Here is a 26,162-nt window from a genome sequence, read left to right on the forward strand (position 1 = left end):
TTGGTTATTAAAATTGTATAGGATTCAGGTCTACAATTCTATAATTCATCATCTGTAGGTTGTGCTTTGTGTTGACAAACCCAAATCAAATCTCCTTGGAGCACCATCTAGCCGCCTCCACCCTCTTCTCCCTCCTCCCACCCGCCTTTCCCTCTAGTAATCACCATACTGTTGTCTGACTTTTTTTCCTTTTTTCTTTTTTTAGATTTTATTTATTCATTTTTAGAGAGAGAGGAGAAGCGGGAAGCATCGGCTTATAGTAGTTGCTTCCTGTATGTGCCTTGACCGGGCAAGTCCAGGGTTTCAAACTGGCCACCTCAGTGTTCCAGGTCGACGCTTTATCCACTGTGCCAGCACAGGTCAGGCCTGAGTTTTTTCCTTTGTCCCTTCGTCTTTTTCATCCAGCCCCCAACCCTCCTCCACTCTGAGAAGTGTCAATCTGTTTTCTATATCTATGAGTCTGTCTCTATTTTATAGTCTGTTAGTCCATTTTGTTCATTAGATTCCACATGGAAGAAAAATCATAAGGTACTTGTCTTTCTCTGTTTGACTTATTTCACTTAGCATGACACTCTACAGGTGCATTCATGCTGCCCTAAATGGTAAAATTTCCTTCTTTTTTATGGCCAAGTAGTTTTCTATTGTGTAAATGTGCCATAACTTTTTTATCCACTCATCTCCTGATGGGCACTTTGGCTGCTTCCAAATCTTCGCTATTGTAAATAATGCTGCAGTGAACACGAGGTGCACATATTCTTTCGAATTAGTGTTTCACATTTCTTTAGATTTTTAAATTAGAATTCTAAGTGTAACCTATTAAATGTTCTATATATGAAATTATCTTTAAAAATGTGAAGTTGGATTTATTTTTTCTATCATATTTATACTTAATTCTAAACTTTTCTTGGGTTAAAAGACATCCAATAAGGAATAAAAATTATTCTAACCAAGGCAAGTTGGGGTTCTCGTCCTAATTCCCCTGAGATTTAACACAGCCAGGCTGCAGAGCTCTGCTTTTACTTATACCTGTGACACTGATGGGATATCCCTTTCTCGGTTGATATCCCTATTATATCTATAACATATATACCAGTGGTTCTCAATCTTTAATGTGAACATAAATCACTCGTGGTACCCTTGACACGAAGACTTTGGTTCAGAAGCTCAGGAGTTCTGGGCGGGGTCTGTATTTCCCACAAGCTCCTCAGTGAAGTCCAAGCTGCTGGCGCACAAACACAGTTGAAATCTTTTGATTCAAGTGACATTTTGCATAATTCCTCCATCTATTCATGGATGACTTCTCCCAAAGAGATACCTAACTTCTTTCACAGTTTGATTGGTTTTATATTTCTTTGCCTCTCTTGCGATATTCAAACGCCATCCCCATTAGACTCTGCAGACTTCTCCAGGCTTTGTGTCACTGTGGTCATAAAATTTAAAAAATCCTTGAAGACTGAAATTAGTGACTCACTTAAAGGGAACAAAGGATTGTTTTGAAATAAATGCATAGAAATATTTCACCCCCTCCCTAAAAAAATACCCCCAAATACTAGAAGAAACAAGATAAGGTTGCTAGCTAACTACCATGAACTCTCTTGAGTTTTGTAAATAGTACGGCATTTTTGAAAGTTGATTCCTCTATCTAAATGAGTTTTAGATATTTCTAGATGCTTTGTATTAATTGAAGACATGAGCACTGATGCTGGTTTGTTGGGAGTTGTTTGTTTTAATATAATGGCTACTCTTCCTCTCTGCTCCTCACCAGTCCTTATTTGATTGTCCGCTAATACAGCTTACTGCACTACTTTTTCTGTCAGTTCTTTGGGAGGCAGTGCATCTCATAGAGCAGGGGTCTCAAACTTGCGGCCCGCCGAACAATTTTGTGCGGCCCGCAGACTAATCCACGAAGTTCAAAATATTTTGGATAAAATTAAGTAAGCCTAGGGGCCTACTTGTATTTTTCATTTCTCTAGCATCCTAGCTAGATATTAGCTTAGTTAACAGCAGTTGTGATGCGAACTACAGTTTCTGGTCGTTTTGTGACACTGAGTAAACTGCATGTACGATTGTGCCTGTTGTACTGATTTTTTGTTTTGTTTTGTTTTCAACTGCTGTGAGAAAAGTGTTGCATAACAGTTGCCTTTTGTAGACCTAGTGCGGCCACCAAACGGCTGTGATCTTGCTCTGCGGCTCACATGCTGAGTTGAGTTTGAGACCCCTGTCATAGAGTGAGCTTTTTATTTAAACTAGCTAATGCCAGGCCAAATTTCTCATTAATAGTCCCTTATTCAATTTAAGTGGACAACTTAAAATTTTAGGAAAGTGTGTGTGTGTATGTGTGTGTTTTCTTTTTGAATGCCTTTTCAGAGCAGGTAATGAGCAGAGAGCACTCTTCTGTTCCCATCATTGGTTATCTCGCTCTATGGTCTCACAGGAGCCCTGAGCATCACATCTTTGTTGCCTGACTGGCCTTCTAGGCAGCTCAGTTTGCTACCCTATTAGAAATAGGTCTTGTCATGTAGCATTCATAGGAGTAGACTTGTGTACAGCCGCCAGCAACAGGTTTCTCTACTCGAGTCACAGGTATTTTGACCCATCAATTCCATTTCAAATATATGTGCACAAAAATTAATTCAATAGGTGTGCAGTTTTGTTCACAGGCGTTCATTGTTGTATTGCTCACTGGGCCTAAATATCAGAAACCACCTAAATATTCATTAGTATGGAACAATCATGCAGTTGCAATAATATGTATTTATGACAAATCTATATTAATCAAAGAAAGACTTTCCAGAGATTGAGGTATTAGTTACAGTGGGATCACATTATGGCAATAAAAAAGAACATGTGTATTAAATTATAATTTTCAAAACCAAGTGAAATTATGACTCATAAATATAGAAATGAGCACTTGGTAAAGATTTAACTCATTATTTATTAGTGAGGTAACTGGTTAGATGTTAGAACAGTTCAAAACAGATCCAAAGAATGGCACATTTATGGATCAAGAATATTGAAATGAACGTGAAAATGGGCGCAAAGTTGGCTCCTTCAGTCATGGCAAAGGGAGTCAATGGCACCTTCATGGGATTTATTTCTCATCTATAGACGAGTATGACAGTTGTGAAAGAGTTCACAGGCAGTGACAGGTGCAGAGGTACCACACAGTCAGAATCAGGTCACTTGGGAGAGTGTGCTCTGAAGTGTAGAGCCGAAACAATGCATCATTTTTTCTTAAAATACAATCTTTCTCTAGCATGTATGTGTACATTACAGGCTGGAATGAGAACAGACAAATTATTAGTTGTTTTGTATGGATGGTGAGATTTTTTGTTAATTTTGTATTTATTTTTATTTTGTATTTTCACAGTATTTCTAAAACGGTGTATAATATTTTTCAGAATCAGGAAAGAACTGTACTTCTATGTTGAAAAACAATTACAAATCCTCCTCTCTTGTTTTCTGTAAATCCTTCAACAACAATAGTACCAACCATGCTACCTATCTGCTGCTTGTAGGAAGATGCTATGATTAAGATAATAGGATAAGAGTTGGGTTAGAATGGGGGGTTGTTGACAGTCCCCCTGCTAACTTGCTATTTCTGGTTGGCCCTTCAATTGATTGTTTTGTGTTCAGGCCTAAAATACCCAATTTACAAGAGGTGGTGATGAAACCAATGTCCTTTGGCATGTCAGTGGCGCTTTTAGCTGTGACACTCAATAAGGATGTGCCAGGAAGTTGCTAATGTTTGCTGTGCCTTTTTAAGTTAAGTCAGGAAAAATGGGTGGGAGAGGGCTGAAGGACAGCAACTCTGCGTGGTGTGTTGGAGAAGAGGCTGCCCGTTGCTGTGTGTGATGGCAGTTATTAAAGAATAGATGTTTCCAAGTTTATGCGGCCCCCTGAGGTTCCTGTGCTTATTTATAGAACTGATTTGGAAATTAAGCAGAGCTTTTTCTTTCCTCAATTTTACAGTTGTAAAGAGATATAAACATGTTGATGGGTTACATTATTCTATAAGTATTTGCCTAGGCATTGATTATTGCCTAGAGATTTGTTGTCTCTCTCTACTCTGGGTGTTCCCCCCACCCCCCACCCCCACACATCATTGTGTTTCTGGCTATAATCCTTATTTCCTTATAGCTTGCCAAACTGCAGCTCCTTTTGGATGCCAAGTTTTTATTATAATCCCCATCCTGATGAGAGAATTGCAGAGAAGTTGGCCCACACATACAATACAGTATGTATTTTATTGTCAGTACACATGTAGCATTTTTAATAGCACAAAATTATTATATTCATCTCCCATTGTATGAAAATGATTAATATCACATCAATAATTAAACAAAAGTCTCTCACTCTTTGGTTTAGCTCAGAGCTGTATTCATGTTGGTGCCAAAATGTTTTTGTTGAATGGATGAACTAAATAATGGTTATTTGGGTCAACTTCTGTCTGGCCTTCTGTATTTGACTTGTGTGTGGCTATGTAATATCCTGCCCTCATAGGGAACAACTTCAGCTATAATATACATGGGGGTGAGGGTGTGTGTTCGCATTTGCTTTGTGGATTTAGTTCTAAGAATACTATATCTCCTACAATGCTGGGCATCCTTCCTGTGATGCTCAGCACCCCCACGCTTATGGAGAACTGCTCTTGGAAGAGAGGAAGCAAGATGCAAATTTGATCTCTGAAGCCTGTACTGGGTGGAATAGTGTCCTCCTAAATTTCATATCCTGGTACCAGTGAATGTGATCTTATTTGAAAATAGAGTCTTTGTAGATGAAGTCATACTGGATTACTGTAGGCTCTAGTCCAGTATGACTGGTGTAAGAAGGACGTGTGAAGAGGGAACAATTGCATGTACCAATACAACCACAAGCCAAGGACTGTCAGCAATTCCTGGCAATGGGAGGAAGCATGTGAGGATTATGAATGTAGGATTCTTTCCTAGAGCGCTCATGGGAAGCAGGGCCCTTCTGACATCTTGATCTCAGACTTCCAGCTTGTAGACTATGAGAGAATAAATTTCTTTTGTTCTAAGCAGACCAATTTTTGGTTATTTGTTATAGAAGCCATGAAGAATGTTTCTTACTTCATAATGATGAAGTCGTTTAGTGTCTGTCATTCCCCTGGTATCCCGTGCCCTTATCATAAGGCTTTTTGCCAAAAAAACATTTTGGTACCAACATGCATACAAGGATAAGGCTTTATCCTTGTATCAGTCAGGGTTGAGTAAGATAGGCAGAAACCACTCTCGGTATAATGAGCAGGAAGTGACTGAATATAGGGAATTATCTGCTCTCACACTGGGAGAAGAATTAGGCAGTGAAGGTCAAAGAAACCTTGCTAGTATCAACAGCTCAGGAAGTGCGGGCAAGGCCAGAAACCACTACCTGACATTTTAGCAGCTTTCTGCACTTAATGGGAGTAATTTTCAGGAAGCTGCTTGGAAGATCCCAACAAAATTCTGCATATATCATCTGCTGATGCCCACACATCTGACTTCTGCTGCTGCCAGTGAATAATGTCTTTTCCCTCTTCCCCTAGAGGGTCTCTGTGACTGACTTTCATTGGCAGAATGTAAATGAAGCCTTGCTGCTAAGGAATTCTGGGAAGTATAGTTTCTAGACTTTCAGCCTCAGTGACACTGGAGAGAGTGATGAAGGGGAAGGGCAGAACAAAATACAGGAGATGATATCCTGCTTACTCATCTTAATTCTTTTCCCTCCAAGGAAGAAGAAAAGTACTTGCTTCCCAGAAAGATTCTGATGATCTATTTATTTATACCAAGGTATGAGGAACCAATAATAACTTAAAATGCTTTTTGCTCAGTACTACTTGTACTTTCGCATGATCAGAGAATTAATTCAAAGAAGTGAATCCATTTATTGGACACTTAGTTGAAAAAGGACTTACTTCCAACAGTGTTATCTCAGTGGTCCTCAGAAACATAAAGAAATTTCAGGTATAAATCGTTGTATGTTAGAATTTTTTTAGACTAATGTACTCTCTACTTTATTTTTTAAAAAAGATTTTAGAGAGAGTGTAGAGAGGGTGCAGGGGGGGGAAGAACAGGTAGTATCAACTCATAGTAGTTCTTGTCATATGTGCCTTGACCTGGCAAGCCCAGGGTTTCAAACTGGCAACCTCAGCATTCTAGGTCAACACTGTATCTACTGTGCCACCACAGGTCATGCTGACCATTAGGATTTTAATCCAATTTGGCTTTCTCTTTGTGACTACAATATTTGGTTTTGTTGATCTAATTTTGTTTTCCTTACAAAAGCATCAATGAGAGGGAGATTGTTTCTGGTGAAATTACTTTCAATTGTCTGTTACTAGTGCTGTTTTAGTGAGGCAGTTTTGCTCCCCCAGTGATTTCTCCAGGAGACATTGTACAATGTCTGAAGATATTTTTGGTTTTCGAAATTGTTGTGGTGCAGATGCCATTGGAATCAAGTTGGCTAAGGACAAGGATGCTGCTAACCGTTCTTCAGTGCACAGGATAACTTCCCCCAACTGCAAACGTCAATCATGCTGCAGTTGAGAGATCCTGCTCTGTGTGTGTTTGAATGGAAAAGGTGAAGTAGATCTTTATAATTGTGACCCTTTTGTAACCTCACGTCATCTTTCATGCTGCTTTCCCCAGCACTGTATGATTGTCCAATGCCTGAGCCCAGGAGTCCCCAAACTATGGCCTGCGGGCCGCATGCGGCCCCCTGAGGCCATTTATCTGGCCCCCGCCACGCTTCCAGAAGGGGCACCTCTTTCATTGGTGGTCAGTGAGAGGAGCATAGTTCCCATTGAAATACTGGTCAGTTTGTTGATTTAAATGTACTTGTTCTTTATTTTAAATATTGTATTTGTTCAGGTTTTTTTTTTTTTTTTTTTTTTTACTTTAAAATAAGATATGTGCAGTGTGCATAGGTATTTGTTCATAGTTTTTTTTATAGTCCGGCCCTCCAATGGTCTGAGGGACAGTGAACTGGCCCCTGTGTAAAAAGTTTGGGGACTCCGGCCTTAGCGCCTTCAATGTCCTCTAATGTCCACACCGAAAGGTGTGGCTGGCATTCCCCCCTGGCCACCCCATTCAGAAGCCCGTTGTGGGCAGTGCATCTCTTCCCTCTCTGCACTCTTGGGTTTGCTCCACTCAGAGACCCCCTCTCCTGCACTCTTGGGTTTGCTCCACTCAGAGACCCCCTCTCCTGCACTCTTGGGTTTGCTCCACTCAGAGATCCCCTCTCCTGCACTCTTTGGGTTTGTTCCACTCAGAGATCCCCTCTCCTGCACTCTTGGGTTTGCTCCACTCAGAGACCCCCTCTCCTGCACTCTTGGGTTTGCTCCACTCAGAGACCCCCTCTCCTGCACTCTTGGGTTTGCTCCACTCAGAGATCCCTCTCCTGCACTCTTGGGTTTGCTCCACTCAGAGACCCCCTCTCCTGCACTCTTGGGTTTGCTCCACTCAGAGATCCCCTCTCCTGCACTCTTGGGTTTGCTCCACTCAGAGACCCCCTCTCCCGCACTCTTGGGTTTGCTCCACTCAGAGACCCCCTCTCCTGCACTCTTGGGTTTGCTCCACTCAGAGATCCCCTCTCCTGCACTCTTTGGGTTTGCTCCACTCAGAGATCCCCTCTCCTGCACTCTTTGGGTTTGTTCCACTCAGAGATCTCCTCTCCTGCACTCTTGGGTTTGCTCCACTCAGAGATCCCTCTCCTGCGAAGCCCGCTTTTCCTCACAGTCTGCTCACAGCCCATCTGCCGGTTTGTCTCTAGTCCTCCGAGGATCTCCGGGTCTCATCACATGTCTAGAAGGCCTGTTCTCTTTACTTTATCACTCTTCCCTTTACCCCTGCCCTTTGCCAAATGGTGTGTGTCTTGCCATTTTAAATGTTTTTAGCTTCTCTCCATCAGCTGGAGGAAAGCTGATGGCACTGAAATCTGCTCTTTCCCCAAATCTCACCCTGCTTGTTTCCATCCCCTTTCTTGCTTCCCGTGCCCAAGGCCCTTACCCCGTGTTTGCTTTGCACAGGTTGTTCGTTGCTTTATTTGTGAATTGGGCTGATTATTTACTTGTTCATTTGCTCGATGCTGGAGGGGTCACTTCTCAAGGTTACTAAAGACTTTACATTCTTAGATGACAAAAACAAGGTCCCTATAGTGCTCTTAGGGCAACTTGTACACAAAATGAGAGCTAATTAAATGCTAAAGAAAGGCTTTCTGGTGATGAAAGTGGTGAGAGTCCACCCAGGCTGGAAGGGACTTTGGAGACCCAGGGAGCCTGTTCCAGTGCACACAGGTGCATTGAATCATCCAAGATAAATGAGGAGCTATCCAATCTTCAAAGATGGCCAGAGAGGAACATGTTATAACCTGTTCCAGCTTTTCACTAGCCCGTTCTGAAATACTTTCCTCTAGCTAAACTAAATTGCCTCCTTCTTAAAGAATCGACATTGTGTTAAAAAATACAGTAATAAATTTTGAAATATGACTTAAGATTTTCTTTATACATAAGAAATTTATATACTATAATTTTCCTTCAAGTTAAGAGGATTTTTATTTTTATCTGAAAAAAATTGCTAAGCTACAGCTTTTGGCAAGGGGATTGGGATGCAGGATAAATGAGTAGCTTGAAAAGACGATAGACAGTCTGAGGTAAGAAAAATAGTTCCATTCGCTCTGTAAACTCTCAGGGTGTTCCTGCACAGAGGACTGAGAATGCTGAGATCTCTTTTAAGATGACTCATATTGGCGTGGTTCATTTCTTTAACAGCCTCATCTCTCCTGTATTGCTTCCTTCATAACTTCCTACAGGGCAGCTTTTAAATTATGCAACTCACAGGGCCATTCTGTCTACCTCAGCATTGCCCCTTTCATCACAGAAATGAATTTTCACAATTCATGCCATTTATTGAGTAAATGAGGATGGAGCTTCTCTTGTGTGCTCAGGCACCATGTGGGCTAATTATAGGCTTGGAGAGGAAGATGCTGTTTTGACCTGTGAGGAACTGGGAATTTAGACATGTAAATAAGGCCCCTCAGGAAAGGCCTGTGGTCTTCACTACAGCAGTATGTGGAAAACACAATTGGGAACATTTGGTACATTACGTTTTAATAAGCATGCTTTCTTCCATTGTTTGACAACATATGACTTTGGACCAAGATAACCTGGTTCATATTTGGTGTCTATCGTTGTGTGATCTTTCTGAGCCTCAGAATTTACCTTGCTTGATAAGAATTCATCTGTGGTGATTAAATAAAATCAAAATAAATGAGATGTGCTTTAAAAGTGCCATGCAAAGGGCCTGTTTAAGTATTTAATAAATATTGTTTCTGTCTTCTGTCTTTGATAATTCAAGGAGATAAGTATAAGGAACTTTTATTCTTTTGGGGTGGCATATCCTGGGAGTATCAACATTACCTTCCTGCATGCGGGGACTCTCCCAAGTCATGAGGCTGAACCGCCCCTATGATTGAATCTAAAGATGCCACAAACCCATTTTTTACCTTTGCTTCCAGCCAGCCACAGGGCATGTGACCAAATAGACACATCAACACATGTCCTTGAATTAGAAGCTCATAGTTTGGAGAAGCAAGAGCCACACAGAATCCATTCTAATGGCAAATGATGTTGATGGTCGTCACTGCACCTGGTTGTTGGAGGTCTCATACCACATTGGTGGTATCCACTGTGCAAATTTCATGTCCGACCAGGAGGTGGTACAGTGGATAGAGTGTCAGCCTAGGATGCTGAGGACCCAGGTTTGAAACCCAGAGATTGCTGGCTTGAGCACGGGCTCCTCAGCTTGAGCACGGGGTTGCTGTCTTGACCATGGGATCATAGACATGACCCCATGGTCTCTGGCTTGAGGCCAAAGGTTACTGGCTTGAGTCCAAGGTCACTGGCTTTTGCAAGTGGTCCCTGGCAGGCCCCCAGTCAAGGCACATATGAGAAAGCAATCAATGAACAACTAAGGCGCCACAATGAAGAATTGATGCTTCTCATCTCTCTCCCTTCTTGTGTCTTTCCCTGTCTGTCCCTTTCTCTCTCTGTTTCAAATAAATAAACAAACAAACAAACAAATTTTAGTGTCAATGCTCAATATCAGGACAATGTTCTTAACTACTCATCTACCTGATCAGGCACGCCTTCCTTTATTGTTTATGTCATTTTTATTAGAAAAAAATAAGAGTATCCCCACAGTTTTCATTCTTTGGATATTATATCTCCATGACAGGGAAATATACCTGTAGAAATGTCAAGTCTTATAATGCCATATGCAGAGAGAAGCAATTCTGACTGCTTTTTTTGGATTCAAAAATGCCTCACAATTCTTCATTAATATTCTATTATAAAACCTAACTGTTAAGCCTCAAGGCTCTTTGCTATTGATAGCGATTTATCAATATTTTAAGTAAAGCTGTGAAATAGAAAAGGGGAGTGCTTCTTCAATTAAAAAAAACCAACCACATCAATCAATCAATCAATCAATCAATCAATCAAAACAAATGTCCCAGGTTCTTATTACACTATTGGCAGTGCAGCTTGTATTGTACTAACCATTATTGGAGTAAACATCTTGCTGATAACAATTATAAACTCAAAGTTATAAACTGTTAAAACAACTGTTTGAAAGCTGTTTGGAGAACAACAAAAGCAAGCAGAAACCACAATGTTTCTTGAAAAATGGAAGAGCACTTTTGGTGAGACCCGCAAAATCCTGGCTTTTGGACTGAGGGTGCTTCCCAGTGATATAGCTCAAGCAGCAAGCAGCATTCTAATTATATTGGGGAGAGTCATAGTTACATTTCTGGGCTGCTAAATCACCTGGAAATTGAGAGAAGAAATTCTGGAAATAGGAACCCCAAAATCTACATACAAATACCTGCTTGACTCCTAATCTGCATATTCAGATTAGGTCAGAAATCAGTAGTTGGAAAGTTATAGACTGGAAGAGAAATTTTACCAGCTCCTTTTTTCTGGATAAAAAGATTACATTGCTAATCCTGCCTAGTGCTAGGAATTTGGTAAATACCTCAAGGTTTTCATTGGAGCCTCAATGTGGTCATGCGTTAGAAGTAGGGCTGGTATGTCAGGAATAAGAACTTTGACCTTGATGTAAGGACGGAATTGAGATAGACCCAATTTAAGAAGGTCTAAAAGCCAAGCCTCCACAGAATAAAGTGATCCTCTAGTAATATAACTGCTTGTTACAACAAATATCAATACTTTTCAAAGAAAGATAACAGAATCCCGAATGTATAAATCATCAATAGTGTCAGTATATTATTACAAATTGTTAGTCAGGAAAAGGTAACCCATAATCAAGAAAGAAAATATGCCCTGGCCAGAAAGCTCAGCTGGTTAGAATGTCATCCTGATACCTAAAGGTTGCCGGTTCAATCCTGTCAGGGCACATGCAGGAACAGATTGATGTTTTTCTCCCCTCTTCCCTTTCTCCTTTTCCCTCTCTCTAAAATCAATAAGAGTTTTTTTTAAAGAAAAAATAGTCAATAGCTGAAGATCCACATTTCACCTAGGTGATGGAATTAGCAGACAAGTACTTTAAAATAATTAATGTGTTTAAAAATTCATAGGAAAAAATGGCTATAATTAGAAAAACGTGAATTCCAGGAGCGTGAAGGAAACTATAACGCAAAAAATACCAAATAGAAATACTTGAACAGAAAAACCAAGTACTCTCTTTGGTATCTTATTCATTTTGGCATGTTTTCCAATTCCTTTATGAGAAATAAAATTGCTTATTTTGCATAGTTGGTCATGAGTAATTTTTCATAGATAAATTTCTTGAAATCCAAACATTTGGGTTTCCTCCTTCAAATAATATAAAAATTAGTAGATATTACCTTAGTATATTATAATAAAAGGTTGTAGCAAATTAATGTGTTTAAGTAATTTTTGAATCCAGTTGAACAGATTATCTCAATCAAGCCATTCCACCTAAAATTATCTATTATATTTATTTCCTATATTTAAAATGTATAGAGTAGACATAATGGCAAAATTCTGTTTGAGAGGTCTTTGGATAGACTAGGAAACAGCTGCAAGATCCTGCAACAGTGATTTTGAATCATTCTGGTAGGATAGTTTTGCTTTTTTAGTATCAGGTAACTAAAAAAGCATTCAGTAGTTTTTTAATTTGTAGATTTTAATTATTGAATGTAAAAATTGTGAAATTAAGGATCACAAGATCTAACATAATGAACCTTTAATTGACTTTCAACTTTTTAAATTGGTGTTGTTCGTTAAGTGTCTTATTTCAACACTTGTGTGAATCTCTTCAGTGTATCTTGAATCAACATATAAAATCATTTCCAATCATAAAATATTTTCTTATATTTTTATAATGTAGTCCAGGGGGCTTTAATTTGGGCTTTATATGACTAAGCACACATCCCCATATATATTTTTTAATTTTTTTACAGAGCAATAATGTATTAAAAGTACAAATTTTGAGATTAACTCTGGATATTTGAAAGAGTAAACTACAAATCAACACCATGTACTAACTTCACTTCATAGAAGTAATGCCTTTGCAGAAACAAAAATCAATTTAGGAATCATAATAAGAAATTGAAATCCTCTATACACAATGTCTCATATATATATATATTTATACATAGTTGTACATATATTTATATACACTATTTACATTACCTCATTTTTCTCTTTTGACAGTTTCTCACTTAACATGGTTCTTGAGATCTCAATTTGCAAAGCCCTGCTGTAGTGTAGTGGGCTTCAATATCAGCATGACCTTGGTGGGTAGGAGTAGGTGGGTCTGTGAGTCCCTTGAATGTGTTTGCAAAAATATACCTATTTGTACACATTGGTTGTTTTCTGGGAAGAGGGTTCTTAATTCTCAGTTGATTATCAATTTTGTCCTTGTCTCCAAAAAGGAAGAGATTCCCTACTAATAATCTTCATCAGTTATTGACAGTCATGAATGTTTCCCATTTCTTCATTGCTCCTAACTTTTAATAACTGACAAGAGAACTCAGTTTAACGGGATAGTCATTTGGTCATTTCTAATAATCATTTGACTTATAAGAAGTGAGGTGAATCTGCTCAGTATCAGATGTTGCTATTTTAATATATGAGAGCCTCCACTATGTTTCTATGGGTTCCACTTAAGTGACAGTTGTTTGGTTTTCTTTCTGTGGTAGTACCTTTGTGAATAGTTGTTGGCCCTGTGGCTTTGAGCATATCAATGTATCAATGTCCCACATTATTCAAGGAAAAATCAAAACCACTTAAATACGTGCACAAAACAAGACAAAATGTAAAGTAAGCCTGACCAGGCGGTGGCGCAGTGGATAGAGTGTTGGACTGGGACAAAACCCCGAGGTTGCCGGCTTGAGCGTGGGCTCATCTGGTTTGAGCAAGGCTCACCAGTTTGAGCCCAAGGTTGCTGGCTTGAGCAAGGGGTCATTCACTCTGCTGGAGCCCCCTGGTCAAGGCACATATGAGAAAACAATTAATGAACAACTAAGGTGCCGCAACGAAGAATTGATGCTTCTCATCTCTCTCTTCCTGTCTGTCTGTCCCTATCTGTTTCTCTTTCTATCTCTGTCTGTCTCTGTCAAACACACACAAAAATGTAAAGTAAGTGAGAAAAACAAGTGAACAAGAAATTCTGATCAAGAAGAAAGGACAGAGGACAATGGTGCACCCATAACTTCTCCTTCGGGAACCATAGGAGTGTGTCCCACCCCCATTTTCCTGCTACTTCCCTCTATTGTCTCATCAGTGCTGTCCTCTTTCCTCCTTTCCATTCTTCTTTCTATAAATATTTCCTGTACCTTTCCTTGATGTCAGGTTCTCTGCTGGGCACTGGTGATATGTCATAGTGCAAAAGTTAGTGCCCTTGGAAGCTGGCAGTCTTCTGTAGAAGCCAGCAGTGACATGCAGTGTGGCAAGTGAGCTCCTAAGGGAAGTGGAGGGTACCCTTCTCGCTGCCTTGGGTTCTTTGTAAAGTGTTGGGATATTTGGCAGAGAAAAACCCATACATTTGAGGGACTTTAGGTTTGCATTTACTGGTACTGCTGGAGCCTGAAATCACTTCCAGTTTAAATGTGTACCAAGAATCTATAAAGTGTATCAAGAAAGCCTTTCTAAAGGGGCTGGCCTTCATTTTTCCTTAAAGATAAAGGGTGTGGCTTCTTAACACACATTTACCAAGAAGTTGGCTGTGCTCCAAGGAAACACAGTATGAAGCTCTGGAGACTCTGTAGCTGGTCATCCTTTGTCACTGTTAGAACCATCCCCCCAACACGCACACATGCACACACATAAGCATGCTCCAAAAAGGGGAAAATGTAACCAGACAACATGCGGTTGCATTTAGATGTATGTGAGAACATAGATAGCCTTAACATTCACAAAATTTAAAGCAACAGTATGCAATGGTAAGTTGTATATGAAAATATCAAACACTGTTATTTTAGACTTCCAGAAATATGAAGGTTTTAAAATGTCAAAACTTGACATTTAAAGAAATTTGCAGGTATGATTTCAAGGTGACAAGATGAAATAGAATATCTCTGTGAAAGTTAATTTTGTTAAAATAAAACAGCGTTTGATTGCAGTGGGTGGATGACTGCTTGCTTGTGCCTTCTCAGTAAGGACCCAGGAGAGAACAGCTCCATGTAAGAAGACAGGTGGAATGACTGGCTTTTTTGTAGTTCACACGAACAGGATTGAATATACCAAGGCAATAGTGCTAGTTGATTGATCCTCTGGGTATAACTGAATTTTCTTTGGTAAGTAACTCTGTAGAACTCTGGCACGAAATGGTGGAATATAACATTCAGCAAAGCAGGGGCGTTTGCTGTAGCATTGGATGAGTTTCCTGTATTTCCTGTTCTCATTCCCAATGCTCCCCTCCCTGGAGCTTCACTTGGCTTGCAGATCTGTTGAGCAGCCCATAACCTCCTTGATATTTGAGGGAAGCCTCTGCTTATTAAAAGGATATTTTACTGTAATTTTTTAAAGTTTATATTTAGTTTATTAAAGTTACACTTCCAAAATTCCTAGTTTTTGTGTGTGTTTTGAAGTTCAGTGAATAAATCTTATTATTATGTTTTTACATCAAGTAGAATAAAGACAATCACCTTCACATTTTCTTTGCCTAATATTTAATTAATTCATTTCAAACACATGATACTTATTTAAATAATAAGACCCGTTTGTTAAAGTAGTTAATTAAATTCCCTTAAATAGTTTGTACTGCAATTATTCATTTAATATATTTTCCTTTGAAGTGTTTCCAGTGACTAACAGGATAACTCAATGTACAAATATCAAAAGCTTTTTGAGTATTCAAAAGTACTCTTTTAGCAAAATAAATGAACAAACAAAATTGAAACAGACTCATAAACAAATAACAGACTGATGGTTACCAGAATGGATGATATTTGAGGTACTGGGAGAATGAGATGAAGGGATTAAGAAATACAAAATAGCCTGACCAGGTGTTGATGCAATGGAGAAATCATCTGTCTGGGTTGCTGAGAACCCAGGTTTAAAACCCCGAGGTCACTGGCTTGAACATGGGCTCACCAGCTTGAGTGCAAGGCCTCCAGCCTGAGTGTGGGATTATAAACGTAATCCCCTGGTCACTGCCTTGAGCCCAAAGGTTGCTGGCTTGAAGCCCAAGGTTGCTGGCTTGGCTGGAGACCCCCAGTCAAGGCACATATGAGAAAGCAATCAATGAATAACTAAGGTGCCACAACCGTGAGTTGATGCTTCCCATTTTTATCCCTTCCTGTCTGTCTTTCTCGCAAAAAAAAACAAAAAAACACAAAATAGTCACGTGGATATAAAGTACAACATGGGAAATATAGTCAATAATATTGTAATAAATACATATGGTGCCAGGGTTACTTGAAATATTGGGGGGAACACTTTGTAAAGTATGTAATTGTCTAACACTATGTTGTACAATTGAAACTAATTGAAAATAACATTGTATGTAAACTATAACTGACATAATATGTCGTCTCAGGAACCTTCACTCATCTTCATATCTGGAAGTCCCATTCCTTTCACTGTTTCCCTATGCTGTGTTATTAGAAAACGTGTGTGGTATTGTGATTTATGAGAAGTATATAGTTATGATTTATGCGAAGTATATAGTGGAAATATATTTTTCCACATCGTTGGTCTTTGTCCATGGTTCCTGGTTCACAGCTCCCCAAACCTTTCCTGAGTTATAAGAGGAATAGGAGCATCCTTTATTATAATGTTTACCCTTTTGTCCTCAGTTCTTGAAATTCCCCAGTGACATTAAGCTGAAAGAGTTTTCTTTTTATACATAGCAAGCTCCTCTCCACCACGGCTGGGTTTATGTTAATGGATAACGTAACAAAGCACCATGGGATGGGTGCTGGTTTCCAGGAAAACCAGCCTTAAGTAAAAATTTGGAACTTTGTGTCCCACCATTTCTCCCTGGAGGGGAGTGGGAGCTGGAGGTTGAATCAGTCACCAATGGTGAGTTATTTAATCAGTATGCTTGTATAATGAAGCTTCCATAAAAACTTGGAAGGATGGAGTTTTTATTTAGAGCTTCCAGGTTGGTGAACAGGTGAAGGTGCAGTGACAGCAGTGCACCTGGAGAGGGCATGGAAGTTCCGTGCCCCATCCCACATAACTTGCCCTATGCATCTCTTCTGTTTCGCTGTTCCTGAATTATAGCCTTTTATAATAAACTATCATCTTGCAAGTAAAGTGTTTCTCTGAGTTCTGTGAGCTGCTCTAGCCAATTAATCAAATCCAAAGCAGGAGCTCTGGTAATCTCTGATTTATATCCAGTTGTTTAGAAACACAGGTGACAACAAGGTCTTACAAATGCCATCAACTGGTGATAGTGCAATGAAGTCTTCTTCTGAGACTGAGCCCTTAGCCTGTGGGACCTAATGCTGTCTCCAAGTTGATAGTGTCATTATTGAGTTGAATTTTAGGACACCCAGCTCCTTTTTGTGGGGAAAGCCACCTCCCCACACATGAAAACTTTGTCCCCAAACCCAAATATCATCAGTCTTAATCTAATCACTGAGGATTGTTACTAGCCTCTAGCTCTGCTTTTTTAAAATCTTTTATGTGTGTTTTATGTTTTTGCTTCTGTACCTGAGTCAGAACCAAACCTTAAAAATCTAGAAGTGTGTATGCTTTTCCTTCCTGTATGTGCGCAAGACTTCTGCTCTGCCTGAGGTTTGAAATCTTTATTACCCTGTTCCGGTGCCTACAGAAATTCAATAGAAAAAGGATGGGATACAAGTGGCAGTATTGGACAATGTGAAATGTATATATGACAGGAGGGGATCAGGAGACTGTGGTGAAGTTGACTGTATACCAGTGTTTCACACATAACTACAAAAGGTCAATGGACATATTTTGAAAAAATTGTGGGTGGTGGGGTTGATGTGTGCATGACATCCCTTGGTTTTGCCACTGACATTTTTATTTTTGGACTGACCTTTTTGCCAGGTATAATTTTTCATTGTCTTTGGAAAATGTTTCTGGGGAAATACTTTGAGATTTACCAAAAGAAAGGGAAGGATAAAACAAAGAGAAGTATATCAGAAGTACCTCTGGTTGGTCTTCAAAGCCTGCCAATAATCCTGGGTAATAATAAAAGAAACTTCCCTTTGATATGTAAATGAGCTCATTTCTTTGAAAAGTATAAAAGCATGATATAACATTTTTGATGTTCCACCCCACTCGTTCTTGGAGTAATAAGCTTTATATACTTAGTTAGCCAACTACATAGTCATTATAGTTTATCTTAGCAAATAATATTTTGGTTATGTCTTTTATTCCATGCCTTATAAAATTTTCCACCTAAGTCAGTGGATAGCAATCTATATCCCACAGGCCAAATCCAGCCCTCCTCCTGTTTTGTAAATAAAGTTGTACTGGAACTCAGTCATGGCCATTCATTTACATTGTTGGCTCTGACTGCCTTGACACAATTGAGTTGCTGTGAGGGAGATCATGTCATCTGTCAAGTGAAATATTTAGTGTGTACTTTTACAGAAAAACTTTGCCCACCCAAAGCATTTGTTGCGACTTGAACTAATTTTTAGATTTCTATTTTTATTTAGATGTTAGGTAATACAGGGAATCAATCTATCCCATGGCTAATTTTAGTAGGGAAATTCTTAACTTTTCACAGAATTATGTATTTAGTCAATATAAAGGTGTCAAGAGAACCAAAATATCTGTTCATTTTTATACTTGTCCAATCGAACCTGAGAAGTAAATTCTTTAAAAAAAAAGGATCTTAGTTATAGGTATACAGTAATATCCTTAATTTTTTTTAAACATCTGAAAATAATTAATGAGGGAAAAAGTTGAACTTAGAAATCTATGAGATGAACTTTTTAAGAAAAGCTATTAAGGTTAATAACATCTTATTAATGTACTTAGAAGAAATTTTTGTAAAGGTTTTCAATGAGTTTCATAAATAGTAACAGTTGTTAAACTTCTTGACTGTAACAACAGAATGGTTGGTAGTGCCGAGATCTGGGATCGGTGAGAGGCATCCCTGTGCAGGCCTGTGGCCATGGGAATCGGTGGCCCTCACCTATACACTGCATGCAATTGGCATGAACTGTAATTAGGAAGTGTAGAAAGCTCTCTTGTCGGAGGATTTAGTAATGGTATTTTATAGAATCCATAATCAACCTTCATAGATCTCTGTTGAATTGGTTTTTTCTACTTTTAGCATAGCATAGCCCATCCTCTTCCCTAAATTAAGAAGAGGAAATAAGCTCCCAAAATAACAAAGTGGTAGAGGTGACTTTAATCAAAGGCTTTTGAGGATGGTAATCATGACTGTCAAGATTTAAGGACTGTGTAAGGGACCTGAGAAATGAGCGGGACCAGAGTTTTGGACTTTGTTTCAGGACCTGTGGCTTTCTGGGCTGTTGGGAACTCTCAGAGGCCCACTGAGCTGGAGGTCTTGGACGTGGTTCAGTGTGTCTCCCTCTCTCCTTCCAACCTGAACAGCACTGCTCTGTTTGCTGCGCACTGCCCTACACAGAAGCTTTGCTTTATCATTAGTTCTTAGTAAAGTGTTTGAAAACCATAGATCTTAGGCCAAGTCTTCAAATTTTACAGATGAGGAAACCAAAGTTATCATAATTTGGATGACTTTCTTTCAGCCATACATTGAACTGTAGTAACTACAATTAGAATCCAACTCTCCTGTGCTCAGACAAGAGCTTTTTCTTTATGATTCTATAATGAGGAGGAGCAGACTCCCATGATGAAAACCACTGAGATGAAGGGTAAACTTCTGTATTTTTATTTTGTTAATTTTTATTTTTAATTAATTTTTAATTATAGTTAATATACAATATTATGCTAGTTTCAGATGTACAATATAGTGATTAGATGTTTGTTTACCTTGCACAGTGATCACCATGACAACCAGAAATGTCTCCAGATTTTGCCAAGTGTTGCTTGGGGGACTAAATTACCCCTAGAGGAGAACTACTAGTGAGAAAGTTGATATGGAATGGAAAAAATAAAGCAAAAAGGTATGCAGTAAAAGTGGAACTTAGGTGTTTTATTTATATATATATATATATTTTTTTTTTAATTTATTGATTTTTATAGAGAGGGGAGAGAGCGAGAGAAGGGGAAAGGAGAGGAGAGGAGAGAAGAGGAGAGAAGCAGGAAGCATCAACTCATAGTGATTGCTTCCTGTAGATGCCTTGACCGGGCAAGCCCAGGGATTTGAATTGATGAGCTCAATGTTCCAGGTCGATGCTTTATCCACTGTGCCAGCACAGGTCAGGGGAGACTTAGGTGCTTTAAATGAATAGAATTTAGAAAAGTGGAAAGAAGAGGAGAACTTTCAGGTAAAGTAATACTTATAATAAATTTTGCTGCTGAAGCAGTTTTGCAATGACAGAGACTTAAGATGAGAATTTTATCTTCCCTTCCTCCTATCCAGACAACAATGCAGTTTCCTTCCTTTGTTTCCTTGTGATCTTTTTCCCGAGTTGTTTAGTTTGGCTCTGATTTTGTGCTTAGTTCAATCTTTCAGTGTTTTCTTCTGTTCAGATAGGTTTTGTTCTTCCTTGGAATTATTTTCTTAGAATGAATATCTATGAATAATATTACTTGGATAAAGGACATAACTTTTTCATATATAGATTTTAATACAAACCATCTCTTTGTTTTCTAAATTTGTACAGTTAGGAAATGTTTATTTCCAGTTTGTACAAATGCTGTTATACCAAAGATAGTCTTTGAATAAATCATTCTTTCTCTATCTACATCTCCAAAGCAGCCATGCTGGTTTCTAAGCGTCTAACAGTAATAGCCTAACACTTCTCCTTTCTTAAAAAGCCTATATAGGAAACAAACAATATGCTCTGTCAAAATTCCTTCTCTGTATAAAATCCTCACAACAGGCTAAGAGTTGAAGTATGGAAAGATAGGAAATGAGTTTAAAAAGATAAATCTACCTGTGAGCTGAGTAAGGATAGTACTTTGTATAATAAAGCCTCTTTAAGTAAACATTTGATGGAAGGAATAAAATCCTACTTGCACATAAATCTTTTTTATTAGCAGCAAGTTCGTGTGTATAAGTAAGAGCTAATGTACCCAGGGGAAGAGGAAATAGAAGGAGCGATTATGGCAAGTAAGAAGAGGGCAGAACTCTTTCACCATTCATTATAAATTGGTCCGAGTTGTTTAACCAAAACTGAGGAAAGATGGATGGCCATCTGATGGCACTTTACATAAGAGGGTGATGCTGATAATCAATAGCAACTTTCTCTAAGGACTCTGAGTGCTCCAAAAACCTAATGTATGTCATGCAGAGATGGAAGGTCTTGCAGTGCTTCTCTCCTTCTAGAATTTTGTAGCTTAACTGAAAATGGATCAACAACAACCCACCCCTGAAGTGGAGCTTTGTGATGGCATTTCCAGTTCTTTTATACACATCCAGGGACATTTCAACTGGTGGAATTCTCTGGAGAAGTCTGGCCTGAAGGAATTTGGACAAGGAAGACCCTCACTCTCTTCTAGGAGTTTTCTAGCAATTTGTAGCACTTTACAAACAAGTTCTCCTATAGGCATAAATAATGAGGAATAGTGAAATTAAGTAGGTGAATAATCACAATGAAGAGTAAATCTTCTTGGGCTAAGTGCGGTCCTGGGGTTCACTTCATGTGGACTACTGGGTCCATTGCATCGCCTTTGACATCAGCCTGCCTGGATTCAAATGATGATATCTACCCCATAGGGTTGTTGTGGGCGTTAAGTGGACAAACTGGTGCCTGGCACAAGAACTCAGGAAGTTTCAGCCACTTGTTATGTTTGTTTGTTTGTATTTACACCTAGGAAATATAAATCCCCAAGGCTGCTGGGGAGATTCATCCCGAGGCAAACTCAGTGTCACAGTCTCAGTCACCCTGAGGAGGGTTCTTAAAAGTGAAATACTGAATATCACTTGGAAGTTTTTCTAGTCTATTTTCATAATCTGTATTTTGATCATATTCTGAATTCAAATCTCAAGATCTGTGAAGGGTCTGAGATCTTTTTTACTTAATTTCAAGTTAACAAGTTAACCTACCACAATTTGATGGATGCTGACAGAAGACACAATAACTATGTCAGAGAAAAAAGACTTTATTACAGCAGAGAAGTACTCACAATATCAGCATTTTCGTCAATTTCTTGAGCCCCAGTTTCTACAGGTGAAGAAGAAGAGGACTGAATGGATGCTGGATATGCAGTGGTGTCAATTACAGAAAGGGATTCTGTACGTAGAGATCCCAATTCTTTTATAATGGACAGTAATCAGCTGTACCCTTTGCTCCAAAAGGATGACATGACCTGTTTCTTTCCAGGCTGCAAGCAAGCCTGCCTGCCCTCTGTTTGGAAGAGAGAGGGGACTTTATCTTAAAGGTCTGTACCAGAGATATTCAACTGGTGTGCTGCAAGAATTTTTAAAACATGCAATACCTGACTATTTAGGCAGGCATACTGACTTCTTTTCCCTTAGGTTGTCAAATAAAAAAATGACAATAGCCTTTTTTACAAAGATAGTGCTAAAAATGAAGAAGGAAGCCCTTGCCCCTTCCAAAGCTGAGGCCAAAGTAAAATCTTTGAAGGCAAAGAAAGCAATGCTGAAAGGTGTCCACAGCAACAAAGAAAAAGAAGATTCACACATCATCCATCTTCCGATGGTCAAAGACAGTTCTGCTCTGAAGGCAGCCTGAATATCCTCAGAAGAGCGCCCCCAGGACAGACAAACTGGACCGCTATGTTATTATGTTACCCCTGATTACTGCGATGGCCATGAGGAAGATAGAAGACAATAATCCACTTTGTGTTCATTGTGGATGTCAAGGTCAACAAGTACCAGCTCAAACAGGCTGTGAAGAAGCTTTATGACATTGACGTGGCCAAGGTCAACACCATGATTAGGCCTAATGGAGAGAAGAAGGCATATGTTTGCCTTGCTCCTGAATATGATGCGTTTGATGTTGCCAACAAAATTGGGATCATATAAACAGAGTCCAGCTGGCTAATTCTAAATATAAATATACTAAAAAAAGAGAGAGAGAGACAATAGCCAATACAGTAATAGCTGTCTGGTGTAAATTATTTAAAATTATACCTATTTTTTTTGTCATCTTGGCCAAAAATATATTTTTTGGTGTGCCGCAAAATTTTATTAATTACTTCGTATGCGCCATGAGATGAAAGAGTTTGAAAATAACTTGTCTAACCCTATATAAACATCTTTGCTTGTGTAAAATTAGTCCCAAGAAAGGTAGTCAGAATCTGTGCTGGACGGGTGTGTGGAAATAGGAGAGACCCGTGGAGAGTTGACTTGTGAAGGTAAAATCTGAAAACTATCTCTTTATTGAAAGATAGGGGAGGATGCAAGAAACAGTGCTTAGCATCCTGTGCGATAAAAAATAACAAACAATAAAGGAAAGAGAGTAGCAGTGGGATATTGAAGAGTCTGAAGACACATGGCATTTTAAAGACAGTGTGCATGTATTTGATGGAACTGGTGTGGTAATTCCAGAGTTTGTGGCACCTGGTGTTGGCATCAGGGGTTCCTGGTGGTTCATCAGTGGCACCCCATGGGAAGTGGGTACTCCTGGCCCCTCCTGGAGGTGCCGAGGAGGAACTTTCATGCAGATGCATAGGCATGAAGAGGATAGCTGGGAGATATGTCATAGAGGCTAACAGATTACTCAAGAGCATTTAGGCCCTTGTTCAGGCCTCCTACAGGGAATTGGAGACAGCTCTACAAGGAACTGAGGACTCCCGAAGAGTCAAGGAGAGTGAGATCCAACAGAACATTGGTTATATTTGAAGACAGCTTCTGCTACTTCTGATTTAAAGTTTCTATAGTGTGTGGGTATTTGTGTATAGAAATGGAAATTGGGTAAGCAAAAATAAACAATGACGAAGTAGTGAGGGACAATCAAATTGCTTTTCCAATGTTCACTTATTTTCTGTTTCTGAGCTTGATTGTCTCAGTGATGTGCAATTATCAAGTCTCCATTCCAACACTCCCAATGTAGTTTTGGGGAACCCCTGGATATCCCTTCAGATATCTAAAAAAAGAGAAACCTTTGGCCAAATATAGTTTGAAACTACTGAATATCATACCATCCCTTTGGGGATTATAGTTCACTATAACATATTACAGGCTCGAAGTTGTCCTGCTCTTTATGATGCTCTTGAACTTCATTTAAAATTACCTTTGCTGAATTCCCCTGATCCTATTTTTGAATAACAATAATGAAAACCTGATGGAACTAATGTTTGGGAGTGTACATTGAGGAAAATGCCTTATGGTAATGTTATGATATCAGTGATGTCACAATGATACAGTAATAAATAAGAAAGGAAACTTGTATATTCTTTGAGAGCTCTTCAATGATACCATTGTTTCCCTTGTTGCTTGTATTTAATTAAGGTCAGTTAGAAACTCAATCTTCCAATTATGCTTGGTACTGCATTGCATTCATCACTTCCAAGAAGTGTAATGTGCTAGATATTATCTAGAATTTCTGATATTGACGTTAGTATTTCATCCAAGCCTTTTATATGTCATAGTTATCACATAGAGTTGATATGATTCTGGAGAAAGGCAGACGTGTTTGGCATTTCATAGAGCTTGGGCAGCTAGCTTTCTTGAGGATAGATTCCCAATTTTCAACGGATTTATGGGATATTAAATAAAGTGACCAACTTTTTTACCATGAAAAGGAGGACAAAAATAAATTGAAGAAAGCAATATCATAAATAAAAGAAACATTTTATTCATTGCAACAATAATACACTATAATATAAATGCACAATAAAAACATGTGTAATATTTTATATTAAATTATGCTTACATGACTTTTTAATAATAATTGTAAGAAAAAAGCACTCATTTAGTAAAACTAAATATCAAACAAAATCACTAATTTGGAGTGATATTCAGGTGTGTTTATCATTTTCTAATTAAAAAAAGTCTGTTTTATGCAACTATTTAATCAAAATGCATTATTAATAGATATGGTTTGAGGTTAGATTTCCACTTTAAAACTCAAATTTCTGGAAAATACTTGTAAATAAAATTATACGTATTTGGAAATTATTAAATAGATAATTAATAAAACGTAAATTGCGCTTCCCTGTCTATGACTGAATATTCGCTGAGAAAGAAATAATCATGAGTCTGCAGTGTCATATGTGCCATCTTATGTTTCAGTAAGAAGTACACGAAGCCATTTGCGCACTAAGTATATCGCGCGCTCTCTCAAGGTCTCCTGTGCGGAGCGCGTGCCTCTCATAGTCATGTCTCGCCACACTATACTGATCCTTGACGAATCATCATGTCAAATGCAAATACATCATATCACATGCAATGGATTGACTCTGCATTGATTGAATATGGACATTTACAGACTAGCCTTCCAATATCAAAAAGGAGGACATGTAGGAGGATACTTTTCAAGGGAGGACAGACCTTACAAAAGAAGGACTGTCCTCCCTAAAGGAAGACAATTGGTCACCTTATATTAAAACTTGCTCACACACAGAAGTGGCTGAATTCCTTGACATAGGACATAAGGTTGGTGACCATTGGATTAGAATGTCTTCTTGGATCCATGTGGGATTTTTACTATTGTGCCTTTGTTGCCAGGTAAAAAATAAGGCTGCAGTTCAGAATTGGAGAACAGCCCTGGTCTATGGCCATACCACCCTGAACGCGCCCGATCTCATCTGATCTCAGAAGCTGAGCAGGGTCGGGCCTAGTTAGTACTTGGCTGGGAGACCAGCCCTGGTTTTTATCTTTAGAAGGTTGAGTCAATTAAAAGACTGTTTGGGAGTTTTTCATGATATTAAGTGAAGCACAGATTAGTTTTTTATCTCTTGTTTGTATAACACTTATCAAATTTTATACATGACAGTCGCTTCTTTTGTAGCTATCTCTTACAACACAAGTAGAGTGATAACTCGAAGTTAGTGGAATTGGTAGGAGGTATTCTGGCAGGAATTATAATCAAATTGCATATTGGGATAGATTTCATAGTGGCTCAAATTTTGATGTGGACAACACCTTCCCCCACTGCCCGACCCCAGTAACAACCCTTTCCTTTTTCTGTTTTATCTTGTATTCAAGTATTTAAGTCAGGGATATCAGTGAGGTCTGTGTTTTAATCATAGGTCTGTAGAAATAGACTTAATATCAATGAGCCTTAGTTTTCTCTTTTGCAAAGAGCAATATACTGATGTCATAGGATGTTAGGTGAATTAAATGAAATGTCAACTATAAAAGACCTAGTCTAGTTTCTGGTGTATAACATGTGATGTTGATGTGTTCATTTCTTGTCCTTCATTCCTTCCCTTCTGCACATTTAAAATTCTTCCCATTCCACCCCTTGCCTGAGCTCCATGTTGGGCTTCTGCCATCCCCAATCCAACTCATACACATTGCTTTTATCCTCATTCTTAATTGAATAGTTCTATTTTCCTTTCTATTGCCGTGTTCCTCAGCCTTTCCTTTGCGCTCTCCCTCTGCACTGGTTTTTCCTCTAAGCACCAATCCTACATTGATCTCAGCTATCTGAAAAAGGTCTTGGTTTTACTCTGTTCTCCTCTTGGGCTA

At 38.8% G+C, this 26,162-nt stretch overlaps 1 protein-coding gene and 1 pseudogene across 2 annotated transcripts in view; both read left to right on the forward strand.

Annotated features, from left to right (window-relative positions):
* Positions 1-26,162, forward strand: part of FRMPD4 (FERM and PDZ domain containing 4) — a 507,254-nt gene that overhangs the window by 52,821 nt on the left and 428,271 nt on the right. The window lies entirely within an intron of this gene.
* Positions 21,646-22,550, forward strand: LOC136385934 (large ribosomal subunit protein uL23 pseudogene; annotated as a pseudogene).

The sequence above is a fragment of the Saccopteryx leptura genome, chromosome X (genome assembly GCF_036850995.1).
Source record: "Saccopteryx leptura isolate mSacLep1 chromosome X, mSacLep1_pri_phased_curated, whole genome shotgun sequence".
Taxonomy (NCBI): domain Eukaryota; kingdom Metazoa; phylum Chordata; class Mammalia; order Chiroptera; family Emballonuridae; genus Saccopteryx; species Saccopteryx leptura.